At 46.8% G+C, this 17,290-nt stretch overlaps 1 long non-coding RNA gene across 1 annotated transcript; it reads right to left on the bottom strand.

Annotated features, from left to right (window-relative positions):
- Positions 1-232: 232 nt before the first annotated feature.
- 2010320O07Rik lies at positions 233-17,284 on the bottom strand. The gene is made up of 2 exons (XR_877329.1): positions 15,615-17,284; positions 233-676 (listed from the first exon to the last, which is right to left on the bottom strand). It is a non-coding gene; the product is annotated as an RIKEN cDNA 2010320O07 gene (long non-coding RNA).
- Between the last annotated feature and the right edge of the window lie 6 nt (positions 17,285-17,290).

Here is a 17,290-nt window from a genome sequence, read left to right as displayed (position 1 = left end):
GTTATCTTGATAGATCTATTTATCCTTAATCCAGTATCAGACTATTTTGGTAACTGTAGCTTTGAAATCAGGAAGTGGGAGTCCTCCAAGTTTGTTCTTTTTCAAAATTGTTTTGGCTTTCCAGAGCCCCTGCAATTCCACTTGGATTTTGGAATCAATTTTTTCATTTCTGCACTGAATCAAAAGATCTGAAGATAGAACCCAGGAGTGACTGAAAAAATAAGCACACAAGTTATGGGTAAAATGCACACAACTTAAAGTTGACTGTTTTAATTAAAAAAAACATATTCACTTATTACATGTATATGTGTGTCACATGATTATTACATGTATATGTGTGTCACATGACCATATATGCCACAGTGCATTGTGTATATGCTTACATTTTTCCCAGCCCTAATTTTAATAATTGTTCTTAAATGCTTTGACCTTCCTTCTAACCCAACACCCACCAGAGGTAGTAGAAAAGAAAGGTTATTGGGAGACAGGGGAAATAGACCTGTTTAGAAATTGTTCTTTGGAGCAAATCCAATCTGCATTGTCAGGAAATCAGCCGTTCAGTTCACAGGTCAGCAGCAGCAGCAGCTCAATCCACTTGCAGCTACACCACGATATACCAGCAGTCCAGTTCAGTAGTGCTGGGATAGCAAACACGAATCAGCAGCAGTGGCATGACCTAGCAGAAACAGCCAGACCTCAGCCAAGTTGACATAAATCTGCAGGAGTGATTAGGACCAGCTTAGACACCAGGAGAAGTTCTTTGCCATTGCTCTCTCAACGAAGCGAAGGTCAGCAAAGACGGGAGATCAGGAAGCATTGCAAAGCTAGCTATGCAAGCCTACCCCCTTCACTGTCTGTTAAGTCCTATTTATACTCCCTCCAAACATCACATGTCCTCCATGGGTCTTGCCTCAGCATGTGAGTCTGTCTTAGCAAACTTTCAGGTGACTCTGTATCAGCTGACATCACTCTGCCAACTGGCCCAAGTCCAAGGAAGGGGCATAAGCTGCCAGAATGCCACCAGAAGGTTTTTTTGGTGTGTTTCTCTCTGGAGCCACGACAAATGGGCTCAGCTACCCAATGTAAGGCAAACCAAAACATGCGTGTTGTTAGTGAAGAATCCTTCATGACATGTCCTTTCATGTGGTTGCTTTAGCAAATCATCCTTTCACCTGTGTCTGCTTCAGTGAACCATTCTTTGACATAACTCACTTTCCAAAGAAACTTTACGTTTGGGTAAAGGTTAGAGGACAGTTCTGCGGAGTTGGTTCTCTTTTTTCACCTTTAGAATGGTCCCAGCGATCAGGCTCAGATCCCCCAGGTACCTTTATCAGCTGAGCTGACTTGGCAACTCTATTTTTAGTTCTTTAAGGGACATACTATGTTTTCATAGAAACTACTTAACATTCCTGACAACCATGCATGAAGTTCCCTGTTTCTTCACATCCTCATTAATACTTGTTATTTTCTGAGATTGATTTTTCCCCCCCTCTCTCCTTCCTTCCTTTTTCACTTTGATACTCTGAAATGACATGTCACTGTGGTTTGGCACAGAGTCCTCATTTTAAAATAACCCTTTTTGGGGCTGGAGAGATAGCTCAGTGGTTAAGAGCACAGACTGACTGCTCTTCTGAAGGTCCTGAGTTCAAATCCCAGCAACCACATGGTGGCTCACGACCATCCATAATGAGCTCTGAAGCCCTCTTCTGGTGCATCTGAAGACAGCTACAGTGTACTTAGATATAATAATAAATAAATCTTCTAAAAAATAATAACCCTTTTTATTTTAGAACAATGTTAGACTTACAAAGAAGTTTTAGATAGTAAGGCAAGCCCCTGTGTAGGTGTCAATATGCTTACGTGTCTCCAAATGTTGTCATCGGACCATGGCACTCTTCCAAGTCTGAACAGCTGTTTTATTATCACACGAGTGTATGCTCATGCACATGTGAGCATACATGCACACACAGAGACAGACAGATAGGGCACATACATTCATGCATATGTGTGATGAAACTGGGGGACCTTACACATGCTAGGCAAGAACTCTACTAATGAGCTATATCTTCTGTCTCACACAGTGACTTTAATTGGTTTTATTTAGTATTTGTGTGTGTATGTACGTACGCATGTGTATGTGTTTCTATTGCCAAGAAGAACACCATAACCAAGGCAACTTATTAAAGACAGTATTTAATTTGGGGTTCCCCGTCCCAGAGGGTCAGGCTCTATGATTATCATGGTGGGAATCATGGCAACCAGGCATGGTCTTGAAGCAGTAACTGATAGAGTTTACATCTGATTCATAAGCAATGAGACAGAGAGAGACAGAGAGAGAGAGAGACAGAGAGAGAGAGAGAGAGAGAGAGAGAGAGAGAAGAGAGAGACACAAAGAGAGATAGACACACAGAGACAAAGATTAGTTACCTGGGAATGCCCTGAGCTTTTGAAATCTCAAAGGCCACAGGCTCTGATACCCCTCCTTCAACAAAGCCACACCTCCTCATCGTTCCCTAACAGTTCCACCAACTAAGGACCAAGTATTCAAATATATGAGCCATTCTCCTTCAAACCACCAAGTATGTCTGTGTGTGTTAGTATGCGCGTGGCACAGTGAGCATGTGGAGGTCAGAGGGTGCGTCAGAGAAGAAGTTAGAGGACAGCTTTGTGACCTCAGTTCTTTCTTTCCATGTTTATTTGGTTTCCAGGGATTGGCTTCGGGTTGCTAGTCTTGCGTGGTCAGAGCTTCATTCCCTGAGCCATTTTAAAGTGTTTCACGTGTGCCGGAGAGCTACGGATCTAGAGGCCAGAAAAGTTTTTTGAGAGAGCTATGTCTCAGGTGTTACTTGAAAGACGAGCATGAATGGATCCAGGAAGCAGTGTGTGATCCAGGCAGATGGAGCAAATTGTGTCAAAGCCTGGGGGTAATAAAGAACCGAGGACACTTGAGGATAATCATAATAGCAATAATGGTAATTTATTGACACTTACCATATGCCAGGCATTGGTAAGCACTTTAGAATGTTATTTTACTTAATTTCTCACAACAAGTCTATAAAGTGGAGGATGTTATCATTTCTGCTTTCCAGATGGGGCAACTGAGAGTTGACAGAAATAAGTTGTCCAAGGTCGCCAAACCAGTTATAAAATGGCAGCAGCAAGATTTGAATTGATTTCCCGGACTAAACACACACATACCACACACACACACCCCTAATTCCTTTTCTTCCACTAGCTCCAGTAAAGTGTATTCGCTTATTTCTAGGAAGAAGGAAAGCATTAGATACACACTCTGCCTTCCCAAAGCCTTGCAGGACGCAGAGTCACTGTCATTCCAAACTGTCGCTTACTGTTATTGTTTCTCTCATATGGATTGATAGCTGGATGGATGAATGAATAAATAAAGAGAAACAAAAAGCATTGGTAACAATTTATGATCACCTACTCACTCACGTGTCTACGTGTTTAATACCTGCCTCTCTCACTGAGCCTTCAGCCCTCTGACAGCAAGGATATAGTCCGTTAAGTGAACCTGATAACAATAAATGCTGAGGTTTCTGGAGAGGTTTTTTTTTGGGGGGGGGGTGGGGGGTAGGGATTGAACTCAGGATCTTATGCAAGCAAGACAAGCACTCTACCACTGAGCTCCAGCCATAGCCCCTTATATATTTTTTGAGTAAATTAAAACAAGAATTTCAGTATATGATATCAAATGAGCGGCGTTTATTTATTTATTTATTTATTTATTTATTTATTTATTTATGGTGTGTGTGTGTGTGTGCGTGTGCGTGTGTGTGTGATGCTAGGAATTCTAGGCAACTGCTCTACCTCTGAGCACATCCCCAGACCCGAGGTTTATTTTTGAGGGACTCTTGGACATCATTTTGGATATCAGTCATAGTTCCCTTTCCCTGCAGCCTCACTTGTCCATTTGTCCTCTAGAAAGTACTAGAGGATTATATTCCATGGAAAGAGATACAGGAAATACCCTGATCTAACTGACATAAGAAACATCTCATGTGGCCTTTGAGATGGCTCAGTGGCTTCCAAGCCTGATAACCTGAGTGAGTTCAATCCCCAGCACCCCAGGTGGAAGGAGAGGACTGACTCCTGTATGTTGTCTGCTGACCTCCACATTATCACACACACACAAACAGAGAGAGAAGAGAAGAGAAGAGAAGAGAAGAGAAGAGAAGAGAAGAGAAGAGAAGAGAAGAGAAGAGAAGAGATGTATATTTTAGAAAAGTTAAGCCAGGCATGGTGGCGCACGCCTTTAGTCCCAGAACTTGAGAGGCAGAGACAAGAAGATCTCTTGAGTTCAAGGCCAGCCTGGTCTACAGACTGAGTTCCAGGACAGCCTGGGCTACACAGAGAAACCCTGTCTCAAACAAACAAACAAACAAACAAACAAACAAACAAACAAGAAAAAAAAGGGAGGGGACGCATTTTAAAGAAACATCTCTGACTATTGAGAAGTTCAGATCCAGAGAGAGAGGCGGTCAGTCTCTGTTCAAGAATACTGTCAACATGCCAGGTGTGGTGTTACATGCCTGCAATCCCAGCACCTGGGAGGTAGAGGCAGGAGGATCAAAAGTTCTAAGGTCAGAGAGAGAGCTCAATGAGTAAAGTCTTTGTTATGCAAGCATGAAGGCAGAAGGCAGGAGTTCAGATCCCCAGAGCCTGTGTAGAGTCTAGCCAGGCGTGGCAGTCTGCCTGTAATTCCAGCAGCTGGGAGGCAGAGACAGAGGCTCACAGGACAAGCTGGGTAGATGATCTGGGGGGGGGGGGGGGGAATCGGTGCGCTCTGGGTTCAGTGAGAGACTCTGCCTTAACAAAAGCAGTGGAGAGTGGTCAATGAAGGCACCTGCCATCAACTTTTGGGCTCTACATATATGCAGACATATGTAAACATGAACCTGAGCACACGAGTAGTTATATACATGTTCACACACACATTCAGACATTAACATTTGCACACATAAAAAATGCCCAAGCTGTATGAGATCCTGTCTCACAAAACGGCAGGAGGAGATGGGACATAACTCATCAGTAAAGTGTTTGCTTTGCAAGCATGGAAACGGAATTTAGTTCCAAAATGTACATTAAACAATCTGGGCATGGTTCTTATACTTATACGTACTTATATGTACTTACAATCCCAGAGCTGGGAAAACAGAGACAGTAGGTTTCCCAGGGGTCCCCTGGCCAGAAAATTTAGTCTATTCATCAAGCTCCAGGCCATTGAGAGCCCCGGGTCTCAAAACACCCCAAGATGGGGAATGACATCTACAGTTGACCTCTAGCCTCACATGTACATATGAATGCAAGGGCAAGCGCACACAGACAGTGAGCAAGATAAATCTGAAGAGATCTCCAGTAAGCCAACCATATTCACGGAGAGAAGGGGGCCAGCGGCCTCCCCAGAACTACTCCTATTTTAGGAGCTGGCTTTCTGGCACAGCACAGAGCTGGCTGAAAGACCATGCCGCAGGTGAAGGCGTAATTGCTCCTTACTTTCCCGGGCTCCTCCAGTGTTAAATTAGCTTTATGTCAATACCACATCAGCAGCTGGGATGAATTATTGAAGCTCATTCACTGCAATGGGCCCAGGTTCCATTCGCTTTATGGGCTTGAAGGTGGATGTGAGCATATTATTTTTGTCTGTCTAGTTGTGGTCAGTACATGTTCAGTCTGTCGCTAATACAAAGGGACTCAGGCCTGATGCACAGATGATTCCAGCCTTTATGCAGAGCGCCGGAGATGGGCATAGTGGGAGGACTGAGCCCCTGGGTGGGACAGAGGAGGAGAGGAACTTGAGTGCTGACCACTAGCCCATGGGGGCTCTTACCACTCTTCACAATGTCATTCTCAAACACCTGTTCCTCTACACAGAAACACATACCACCCGCACACGCATGTGCATGTGTGCATTTAGAGTGTTAATAGACCACACCCACTAGAGGCCCAGGGGGAAAAATACAGAGGAGGGTCAAACATTTTAAAATAATGATTTTCCAAAAGACTACAAATTTTAAAGCCTTCCTCCTTCCCTCATCTTCAACAGTGATGCTTGTCTAGAAGTTCCAGCTAGTTAGTGCTCTGCACTTGGCAGAGTGGACGACCTGGACTGTCCAGTGTCAAGGACATAGAATCTGACCATTGGAGGCTTCTGTACTGGGGGTGGGGTGCTTTCTCCCTCCTCTGTTCTCCGTTCAGGAGCTGGCGTGCTCCTGAATTTCAATGTATGTTTCTGCTGCTTGGCCCAGAAGCCAAAAATTATTAGCTAGAGCTCTGCATAAACTCATGCACACCTGCACTGATATTTACTGTCACAAAGACACATCCACAGTCCTGCTCTCTTATTCTCTATCTCTCTCTCTCTCTCTCTCTCTCTCTCTCTCTCTCTCTCTCTCTCTCTCTCAGAGATAGACCTTCTAACCACATGATTTGGCTGGAAATCCAACAAGAGGGTCTCCTGATGCTATCAGCAGGTCACATGTCTCCGTATATCCCACCATTAAATATTTATTCTTTTGGGAGTCCCCAGCTGAGAATCAAATACCCCTGGATAAGGCCACACACCATAAAGTGATCATCTAACATTTTGGCAGGAACTCCTCTCTGCTCAGGGAACTTCCTTCTCCTTGTCTGGCTGATTCTTAGTCTTTCCTCAGGTCTGGTCCTGTTTGTACCTCACTGGTGGGGGAGGGCAGGTTGTCCCATTATCTACTCTCAATACTCCCCATCATCTCCCCTGAATGAAGCCATTATAATTGTGATTAAATAAATGCTTGTGTGGCTCTATTTGTTGTAACTCTTATTCACGTGCCTTGAATACATTAGGGGCTGTCTAGCATAATGCTTGCTACAGAGTAGATATTCAATAAACCTAGATAAAGTCGGAGGATTTGGGAAAAGGAGAATAGAGAGAGGGGGCGGGACATGAAAGGTCTGAGGTGGTGACCCCAAACCTTGCTGATCTTACAACTCTTACACATACACACACACACACACACACACACACACACACACACACACACACACACCATTCCTCATTATCAGGATGCCAACATGCCATTCTCCACAGGACATGCTAAAAACCCAGTGGGACCACAGGGGACTGAACTAAGGATGAGAAAAGAAGATTATTCAGAGAGAGGAAACAGGCTCCAAGAGGCATCCTCACCTGGCCTGGATCCCGACTTATCCAGAAAGTGACTAAGCAGGGACAGAATAAACCACAGATAAAGAATGTCCTTTTACAGGGGTTTCCCAGTGATTAATAGGAAAGATATTTTGTTCTTGAAAGATATTTGTTAGTCATTGCAAACAATACTAGTAGACACTACATCTCAAAAGTTCAGTATATGTCAGGGACTGGCCAAGTGTTTTTGCATCTATCGCATATCATTATCCAGCCAATCCTCTTAGCTACCTCTCGAATTAAGTATACAAGTATGTCCATTTTATAGGTGGAAGGATAAGCCCAGGGAGAAGATGTAATTGGCCTAAGGTCATACAACGAATAAATGACAGCGCCATTCCAGCAGAATCACAAGGCTAGGCATTTTGTTTTGTGTTGTTTTTTGAGACAGGGTTTCTCTGTGTAGCCCTGGCTGTCTTGGAACTCACTTTGTAGACCAGGCTGGCCTTGAACTCAGAGATAGATGCTTCTGCTTCTGCCTTTGCCTCCCGAGTGCTGGGATTAAAGGCATGTGCCATCACGGACCACCCAACTAGACCAAGCTTTTAGCCCCAGCGTATGCTGTCTGCCTTAAGCTCCTTAGGAGCCAGGCAGCCAAGCTATCCCTTCTCCTTACATTTTCATATTCACTCAACAGACACACTCATACCGGTGCCATTTAATGGACCTGTGACATATTTGGAATGTCTTCAGATGCCATTGTTTCCTTACAACCCCAAGGACCTGTCTCCTGATTCCTGGACTTGAGACGATGCTCAAACCTCTGCTGTGTCAGAAGGAACCAGATACCAACAGCAGGGAGGCCTTAGCTCCATGGTGTTTTCCTGCAAGACATCCCTAGATTCCTGGCCTTCCTGCTTGAAAGATGAGACTTTGAAAACACTTTGGGGTTTTTCCTTGATACCTCTCTGGGCAATCCTGGGCCTTGTTTCAGAAGGATGGTCATGAGGTAGGTGGCAGATGGCCTGCAGAGAGCCACACGGACCCAAACCAGTGTAAGAGAGAAGCTGCCACTGTCCCTGGGGTCTATGCTCAAGGCCCAGGACTATTGTGTACAGCTACTTCCTTGTGGGGAACGAGACGGTCGTACCTTTGACTTTTAAGACAGTCTTGTCTGCTCCTTTCTCTCCCACTGGCTTTTGCTTCAATTTCCCAGGGATTCTCAGAGCCTGATCCCCTTAGTTCCAAGTTAGAACTGGGACCAGTCCTAGATTTGTGCTGCTGAAACTTGCTCCAAGACAGACACTTTCTTTCACCTCGTCCTCTGTCCTGATCCTAACATTACCTGCTTAGTCACAGAACTTCCACAGCCTCGTTCCTTCTTCCTTCTCTGGTGTGTGTGTGTGTGTGTGTGTGTGTGTGTAACTGCTGGAGACTAAGCCTAGAGTCTTAAACAAGAACTATAACACCGAAATAGGTCCCCAGAATTCTTTCTACTAAAAAGTAGAATAAAAATTTGGCTCTGGCCTTGAACTCACTCAGCAAACCTGGACCTTACAGTCCTTCTGGTCAAGCATCCCAATTCACCAAAGTCACTTGTGCCACTGGACTCTGTCTCTGTTTTGTTGTTGTTGTTGTTTGTTTTTCTTTTTCTTTTCGAATTCAAAGTCTAGAGATCTGGTTTGCCTTCCTCTGATCCCCTTAACAGTGGTAATCATCAGATGGCAGGAAGACAGGAGAAGCCTTTCTGTTGTCTCCAGCTCTCTGTTTTCACTACATGTCAGTTATCTATGGTACAGGCACAGGGCAGGTCCTCTCCTTCCACCATGTGAGTTCTGGAAATCAAACCCAGACCATCCCAATGCTCTTGCCCACTGAGCCGTCTCCCTGGTTCTTCACTGATAAGTAGAACCCTAGGGATGTAGCATTCTCGTGTAAGAGCTATTCCAGCTTGTGAGTCTCTGCTTCCTAATTCCTGGAAAGCAAGTTTCTGGCAAAGTGTTTTTTAAATCAATAGTTCCACCGCCGTGGCCTTTTGATTTCTTACCTTGCCAGTCATGGCAAACATACTAGCTCTCCTGGTGCAGCTTCTGGGAGTCCATTCCACAAGTGCTTTTGATTATTTTGGAATCATTAGTTCCCTAAATTAACTCCCTCCAGTTTAAAATACCTAGACTGGTTTCTGTTTCCTGTGCTGAACAAACCCTCACACAGTTATAAAGTGAGACAAATGGAAATAAAACAAACAACATCCAGTGTTGGAGAAGAAACATTTTTTTTTTAAATCCATTGCTTAGCTCTATGGGTCAGATTGTTATAACAAAGGATGGAGTGACAGACGAAAACCATATACAGTTATTTAGTCTTATCTGACACAGGAACCTTCATATGGAAATAAAGACCCAAAGAAACAGAGAAACCTGTTTAATAAAAATTAAATTTAAATAATTTAAGTGTACATTGTTACAAGGGCTGACCATGTAGCTCTGTGAAACTGTCCTTAACACAAACAAACTGTGGCCTACAAAACCCAACCCAGCTCTCATAAAGCAGCTCCCCCTGCTAATGTGGTGTAAGCTTTCGCGGTCAGAGGAAACGAAGACAACTGAACTCCTTGAATTATATGTACTACATGTATGCAGTTTGGGCCAGCAAAATGGCTCAGTGGGGAAAGGTGCTGCCAAACTTGATGATTTGCGTTCAATTCTCAGAACCCACCATTCTCCCAAGTTGTCTTCTGACTTCCATATGCACACTGTGGAACATGGATACACAGACACACAGACACACAGACACACAGACACACACAGATACACACAGATACACACAGACACACACACCCACATACATTGAGGAGAGGGGGAGACAGACAGAGACAGAGAGAGACAGACAGAAACAGAGAAAGACAGAGAAAAAGGATAAAATAGAATATATATATATTTTAGGGCTGGTGAGATAGCTCAGGGGTTAAGAGCACCGACTGCTCTTCCGAAGGTCCTGAGTTCCGGTCCCAGCAACCACATGGTGGCTCACAACCATCTATAACGAAATCTGATGCCCTCTTCTGGAGCGTCTGAAGTCAGCTACAGTGTACTCATAAATAATAAATAAATAAATCTTTTAAAAAAGAATATATTTTTTAGAAATTTTAAGCTGGCCACAATGGCATGCTTTTAATCCTAGCACTCAGAAGGCAAAGGCAGTCAGATTTCTGTGTTTGAGGCCAACCTGGTCTATAGAGGGAGTTTCGGGACAAAGAAACCCTATCTAGACAAAAAACTAACTAAATATGAGCATTTTAATCTCAGTTATATCTCAATAAAGGTGATTAATATGAGAACAGTACATTCTTAGAAGACAGAGGCAGGGAAAGAGAAGATAGGCAGGTAGCCAAAGAAACGTACACATTTTAGAGATTTATGGCTCTTATAGGAGTTATGTAGACAATAAGCTTACAGTTCAGATGCTAACATTTAGAAGTCTACTATACACTCACTGTTGAATAAATAGTGCAGTACAGACTTACACACGCATACACACAAACCATGGCTTAGAGTTCTCTCTGTTCCTTTGAAAATTTAACCTCTACCCCCTCCACCCCTTTTTACTTTGATGGCCTCAGTGACAGGAGGAGTGACAGAGAAGACAAAAGAGTCAAGCATGTTAAGAGGATATCCCAGGTGTCACCCAGGTGACAGCTGAATGCAAACCCAGCAGACAGGTAGGTGGATCTCTAAGTTCAAGGCTAGCCTGGTCTGTGTAGTAAGTTCTAGGACAGCCAGGGCTACATGTAGAGAGCCTGTCTCAAAAAGAAAGAAAGAAAGAAAGAAAGAAAGAAAGAAAGAAAGAAAGAAAGAAAGAAAGAAAGAAAGAAAGAAAGAAAGAAAGAAAGAAAGAAGAGAAAAGAAGAGAAGAGAAGAGAAGAGAAGAAGAGGAGAGAAAAGAAAATGAAAGGAAAGGAAAAGGAAAGAAAGAAAGAAAAGAATCCAGGTGACATTAAGAGATAAGAAAGAACGGAGTGGGAATCATGACGTCATGGCAGGAAGTAGACGGGCCGCAATGGGAGTCAGGACATGGGAGTGACATTAAGCTAAATAAGAGTTAGTAGAGGATAAAGAGGTGTTTAAGTGATAAATAGATTGTTTCATGTCTGCTGCATAGTGTCTGGGAAATAGAAAGCATTTTGCAAACACTTATTGAACCAAAGATCAAGCTCAGGGAGGTTTCCAGGAACAGTGACGCGGTGTGAGGTATACTATCAACATTTATGGAGTTTTGCCATAAACTAAACATTTGGACGAACATTTTAAATCTTCACCAATACTCCTTGAGCCCATTTAATAGATGGGAAAACTGAGGCTCAGATAGGTTAAGTAACTTAATCACATGGGCAGGAAGTGACAGAGACCAGTTAAGTTCCTACCGTACACTGTATGACTTTTTTGAGTCAAGGGTCAGCCTATGCTTCTCGCTTCCCTTACAAACTTAAACACCCAAAAGTCTAGAGGGGACTTCAAAAATCATAGTCCTGAAAATGGGATTAAGAGAAGAGATGGGGTGCCTTCCCCCACTGAGGAGGGACCATAGTAAAGCTGCTTCTTCAACAACAGAAAGAAAAAACAATTTGAAACTTAATCATCTCCCAGAATTATGATCCCTCCCCTCAGCGGGGAGCACATTAGCAGAACTGAGAAATGATAATTCAGCAGCCCCCAACCCAGCAGGGATGGAAAGAGGAGGGGAGGGAGGAGAGAGGGAGGAAAACAGGCACAGATAGAGAGATGGGGGAGGGGAGGCAAGGCCTGAGCTCATAGGATCTTTTTTTCCTGCTCAGGTCTGAGACAGCAGTTTGGTAACACTCAATTCTTCATTTCTGCTCAGATTGAGTAGGGGATATGTTGCTTCCCAAGTCAGTTCGAAGTACCGAGGGATCTCCACACCCAAAGCATCCAAGCCAATCTAGGAGAGATGTAGTCTGAGGTCTTAGTTTAGGCGAGGAAGAAGACCTCCTGAGCTACCAGGGCTGGCTCTGGACGCCCTTGTTTAAAGGCATGTAGGCGAATAAGCAGCCTTCCAAATCTGAAGTGCTGGACAGCTCCCGACTTGTGCACTGGTTTCCCCGAGTACAGAGAGGTGGGGCCAAACTCCTCCCACCCCTTCTCTGACACTGCAGTAGTCCCCACCCTCAAGGGATACGCGAAGGCTTCTGGGAACTACTGGAGACCCAACTTGGGGTCACGAAAGGGTCTGGACTGAGATCTGGTGGGGACCTTGAGCCTGGAGCTACCCTGCCCCCCGCGGGGGGCGGGGAGAGTGGTATGGGCAACTTCTCCAGACGCATTCCTTCCTTCTGAGTCGAGACCCCCCTCAGTCCCCATACAACATCCCCCTCCCGCCCGATGGTGGGGGGGGACGACAATGGTGCCTTCAGCCCCCAGACATGAATGGGACCTTTGAGAGCTGCACGCCATGGGGTCAGCAGAGGCCACCGGGTCCCCCGGGGCTGTCCAGCCTTCTGATTCCAGAGTCGCTGGGCTAGGGAGGGTGAGGGGCTGTTGGGGGAGAGAAGGTGTCCCATGGTTCCTGTCTTAGAGACTAGAGAGTCCTGGGAAGAAAGTCATTCTTAATTAGGCAGTTTCTGGTAAACAAGGATTTTAAAAAGTTGAAGGGGGTAATCCCCTTTCTCTGTACCAGAAGACAGTTCCTGTGGCACCATCTCGGGAGGCAGCAGGGCACACTACATGCAGGTAGAATCTAGCAAGCATTTTCTACCTCTTATCTCCCCTCCCAAATCAAGGTCCCACACTAGATGGAGCAGAACCCCATCTTCTCTCAGTACCCATATTCCTTCATCTGGGGGCTGCCCTTGAGGCTTGGTCCCTCTTTCCTTCTGTCTCCCCTCCCACTCCTGCACTGCACAACCTACCAGGTTTCTATGGAAACGGGCTAGGAAGGCTCTGCCAGGAGGCCAAGGCCACCACTGCTCTTGAAGGGAGGGGAGAAAGAAATTGAAAGTGAAGATCGGGAGACAAGTTCTAACCATTCCCAGAGGGGATGCAGATGCGTTAGGAGTGAGGCTTTCTCCAGGGGGGTGGGGGTGGGGGGGGACAGGAACAGACAGAGATGTAACTGAATGATTGAGGGGTTCCTTCTTATCCCCCCAATTCCCAGTGCTCCAGACACTTAGACAAGCTTCCTCAGAGGGAACATTAGTGGGTGATAAAGGAGGCGAGGCTGGTAATACCAGGAGTTCTGACCCTTCCTCTCTTGCATGAGGCTCTCTTCTGTTTAGAACATGCCTATTTGAGGGGGCATCTCCGGGGAACTAAGAAGTCAGAGAGGAAATAGGAGTAGAGTGAGCGTACTTGGAATGTCCAGGAGCCTCCCCTAGGTAGGCGATGCTAGAGACCTAGAACTGCCAGGTGCTTGGAAGGCATCATAACTGACTCAGGCACCTTACTGAGGACTTAGGGGGTGGGATGGCTAGTTTGGAGGAGGGCAGTCCATCCCATCAGGATGAAAGTAGGAAGGAAAGTGGAGATAGCCGAGTGGGATAGGAGCAGCAGAGGAGGAATAATTCTAAGACCAGTCGAGGGGAGGGGTGGGCAAGGACAGGGGTTGTCAAGGGGGTGGGTGCGCAAGGAGAAAGGTGGTCAAGGAGAGGGGTGGTCAGGGGGAGGGGTGGGCAAGGAGGGAGGTGGGCAAGGGGAGAGGTGGGCAACGGGAGGGGTAGGTAGAAGCTCTTAGAACTTTCTCCTCATTTCTAACCTCATGAAAAAAATTGTCTCTTGACCATGGACTACTGAAAAATCTCAGAGTCCTAGGAAAGTATGCTGTAAGCTCCCTTGGGAAGCAGGATCCCAGGTTATCAAAAAATTCCTAAAGCTTCTCTAGAGAAGTGGGGGAGAGGGCTCCCCTGGGAGCCCAGGGTTTCCAGGATCTCACCCATCAACTCTGCCTTGGCCGTAGCCCTGTGTATAGCCATCCTGGTGTTTGCTTATTTTGGTTATTTTTTGATCAGATATTTTGGCACTATGCACACTGCCTCCTGTTGCCATGGCAGCCATGACAGGGGCTGAGGCACCGTGAGAAAAATACCAAAATTAATGAGTGAGCGAAAGTGCAGCCGAGAGAAAAACAAGGTTAAAAAAAGAGTTAAAACAGTAATGAAAACAGGCTTCTGAGCTCCACAGCAGAGCAGCTGCTGAGGCCTCCCCAGAACAGCAGCTCCAGCCGACCTTAGGGTCCTGGCATCTTCCAGACCTCTAGACAGGACTCACCTGCCCTCCCCTACCCAGCCCATCACAGACCAGCAATAGCCACTGGAGGACCATTCTGAGCAGATCAGCTCCCATCTCCAGTAGCATGCTGCCTCCCAGAACAGCATCTCAGGGAACAACTTCCCATCTCCTAGACAACAGTCTTAGCTACAGCCCCCACACAACAGTGGTCCAGCTATATTACCAAGAAATGGCGTCCTAGCTACACCAGAGCTTTGGAGCTTTAGCTGCAGCCGTAACAGCATCCCAGTGAAAGCCTTGCACACAAGAACAGCCCAGTTACAATCCCGGGCAATAGCATCGTAGCTATAGCCAATCCTCAATATGCTGTCATCACAGCTATAGCTTCAGGACCAATAGCATTTTAGCTACAATCCTATATACAACGGTAGCTCTGTTCTCATCCCAGGTAACAGCCTGCTTTTCAGGTACAGGCTCCTAGCAACAGCTTTTTATCTCCTTTAAGACCTACACAGTAGATTCAGAAACAGCCCTAACTACATCAAATTAATACAAAACAGCTCAGCTATAGTCAGTCTCAAGTGCATCAGCCACACACCTTCAGCTTCCAGACCAATGGTATACACACACACACACACACACACACACACACACAGAGAGAGAGAGAGAGAGAGAGAGAGAGAGAGAGAGAGAGAGAGAGAGAGAGAGTTCCACAATAGTCTCTTGGGTCGTCTGATTATCTGGCTTCAGCCTAGGCACACTAGCATCATAGCAACCTGAGTCAACAGCCTTTCTATTAGTTTTAGGTTCTCCCACATCCCAGTCCTCTTAGCTACAGACCATCCCAGGTAAACACATGCCAGCAAGCATCCCGGCCATTTTCATACCCAGCATCACCCAGGCTCCATTCTCTGGACACAGTCCCAGATGGACTCTCAGTCACTGTCAGTTTGAGGAGCCTCCCCCAAGGCTTCACTTGCCAACTGGTCCTCCTCCCAGTTTGGTACAGGGCCAAGAGCCTGGCTTCCTTCTTCAGATGCTACCTTCTCTACTCCCCGACCATCCTCCTTGAAGTCTCAGCTCTCTTGCCTGCCTTCCTGGGGTGGGGGCAGGGGTGGGAAACAAGCCCCAATACTCATACCTACATTGTCCCAACTCAGGTCCCCACAGAGACAGTCTGGCAACTGGAGTAGGAAGGAATATGAAGCAGGGAAGAATAATGACCATACCCTACTATTGCTGCCTTGGCCCAGTTCTATTCCAACCAGTTGGTGCAGGATTTTGGGTTGATGGTGGTGGAGCAGGGAGGATGGAGGGGAACATCTGGGAGATTAGCATTTCCTGCCCAGCTCTGCGGCTGCTGGTCCTGCTCAGCCCCGAGCAAAGGAGGAGAACAGAGGAGCCTTTGAATGGCTCCCAGCAAGCAGCCTGGGAGGGTTTGCTGCAGTGGGCAGCAGGCACATGCTGGGGGCAGGGAGGCTGGGGCAGCTCCTCTGTGGAAGATTTCTTCTCTTCGGCCCACTGATTTGCTTTTTGGTGCCGTGTTCAATGGTGGGGAGAGTATGAGCTTTGCAAGGGACAGAGAGAAGACACTTAAATGACAGGCCCTTTCTGCATCTCCCATTGAGCACCCCAGGTGGGTTCCTGGGGCTGAGGGTGAGCAGAAGGTCCAGATCAGAAAGGTAGATGAGTCAGGGGTGGGGGTGCTCTGGAAGATCTCTGGCAGTTCTCCATCACTCCTTCAGCAAGTTATAGCTCTCACCCCTACCTTGAAGAATGTCCCACATAAAGAGGCCCAGAGGCTAGGAAGAGGAGAAAGCAGAAGAAACACAGACAGAAGAAAGGTGTAGATAGAAAAATGAGGGAGAGACAGAAATGGGGGGGGGGGGCGTCCAGCGGTTACGGCAGAGACCTAGAGAGCAGTCACTACACTTTCCATACACAGCACCTGGCCTTACTACAGATAACCTTCCTCATTCGTCTGACCTGGAACATGGAGCCTTGGCTTCTAACGCGGAACTAGGCAGGAGGTCCTACTGAATTGGGGCACTTGGCAGCCTGGGTACCAAAACCTGAACGAGAGGGAGTGCCCACGCTGCTCAAGCACCTCAAGATGGCGCCAGAGAGCCAGAGCTGAACGCAAGAAACCAAGTATTGGAGTGTGAGACACTGCGTGTGACACGGTGTGTGACTCGCAGAGTGTGTGGCAAGGGAGCTTGTGGCACGGTGAGGGGAGTGTGACACAAGTCGTGACACTGAGCCGCTTCACGGGGTAGAGACCCATTTGACTCTATGAGGTGTGTTAAGTCACTGCCTGAAGCGTGCGGCAGAAGCTCTACACCGCCCAGAGGGCAGGTGATCAGGGGACCTTCGAACAGACTGACATCAGGAGCGTCATTTCATCCTCGCACTGGATTTTCATCCCAGTCCTCACTGTAGACCTCCAAGATCCCATCCCCTAACCCTTTCTACAGTTCCTTTTATATTCTCACCCCTATTACAGCTCCGGCCGGAGGGGGAGGGGCGGACTTCCCCGGGGCGCAAAGAGAAGGGAGGGCCACTCCGGAGCCAGACTCCGGGGTCTGACTGGGAAAAGGGTGGGCCTGGAGGGGCAGCTCCCCTGGGAAGATGCCGGGGAAGAAAGAGCCAGAAGAGACACTTCCCGTTTCTTGACTTCCCCCAGGCGGCAGAGTCGGGGACAGGTGTTTGATGCAGGACAGAGCAATTCCGAAGGGGTCCTGGATGGAGGCTTAGGTGGGATGAGTGTAAGGTGAAGAGCCGAAAAGGAAGCCTGTGCAGTCGGCCTTAGGCAAGTGGGGGGCAACGTAAGAGGAGGGGGTGCTGTTTTGGGGACGCGGTGGTCAGGGTCCCCTCCCAGCGGGACCAGATCGGTCCGGGCTCCACC

Source organism: Mus musculus, chromosome 18, assembly GCF_000001635.26.
Source record: "Mus musculus strain C57BL/6J chromosome 18, GRCm38.p6 C57BL/6J".
Classification (NCBI taxonomy): Eukaryota; Metazoa; Chordata; class Mammalia; order Rodentia; family Muridae; genus Mus; species Mus musculus.
Note: the sequence above shows the minus strand (reverse complement) of the source record. Positions and strands in the feature narration are given on the sequence as shown.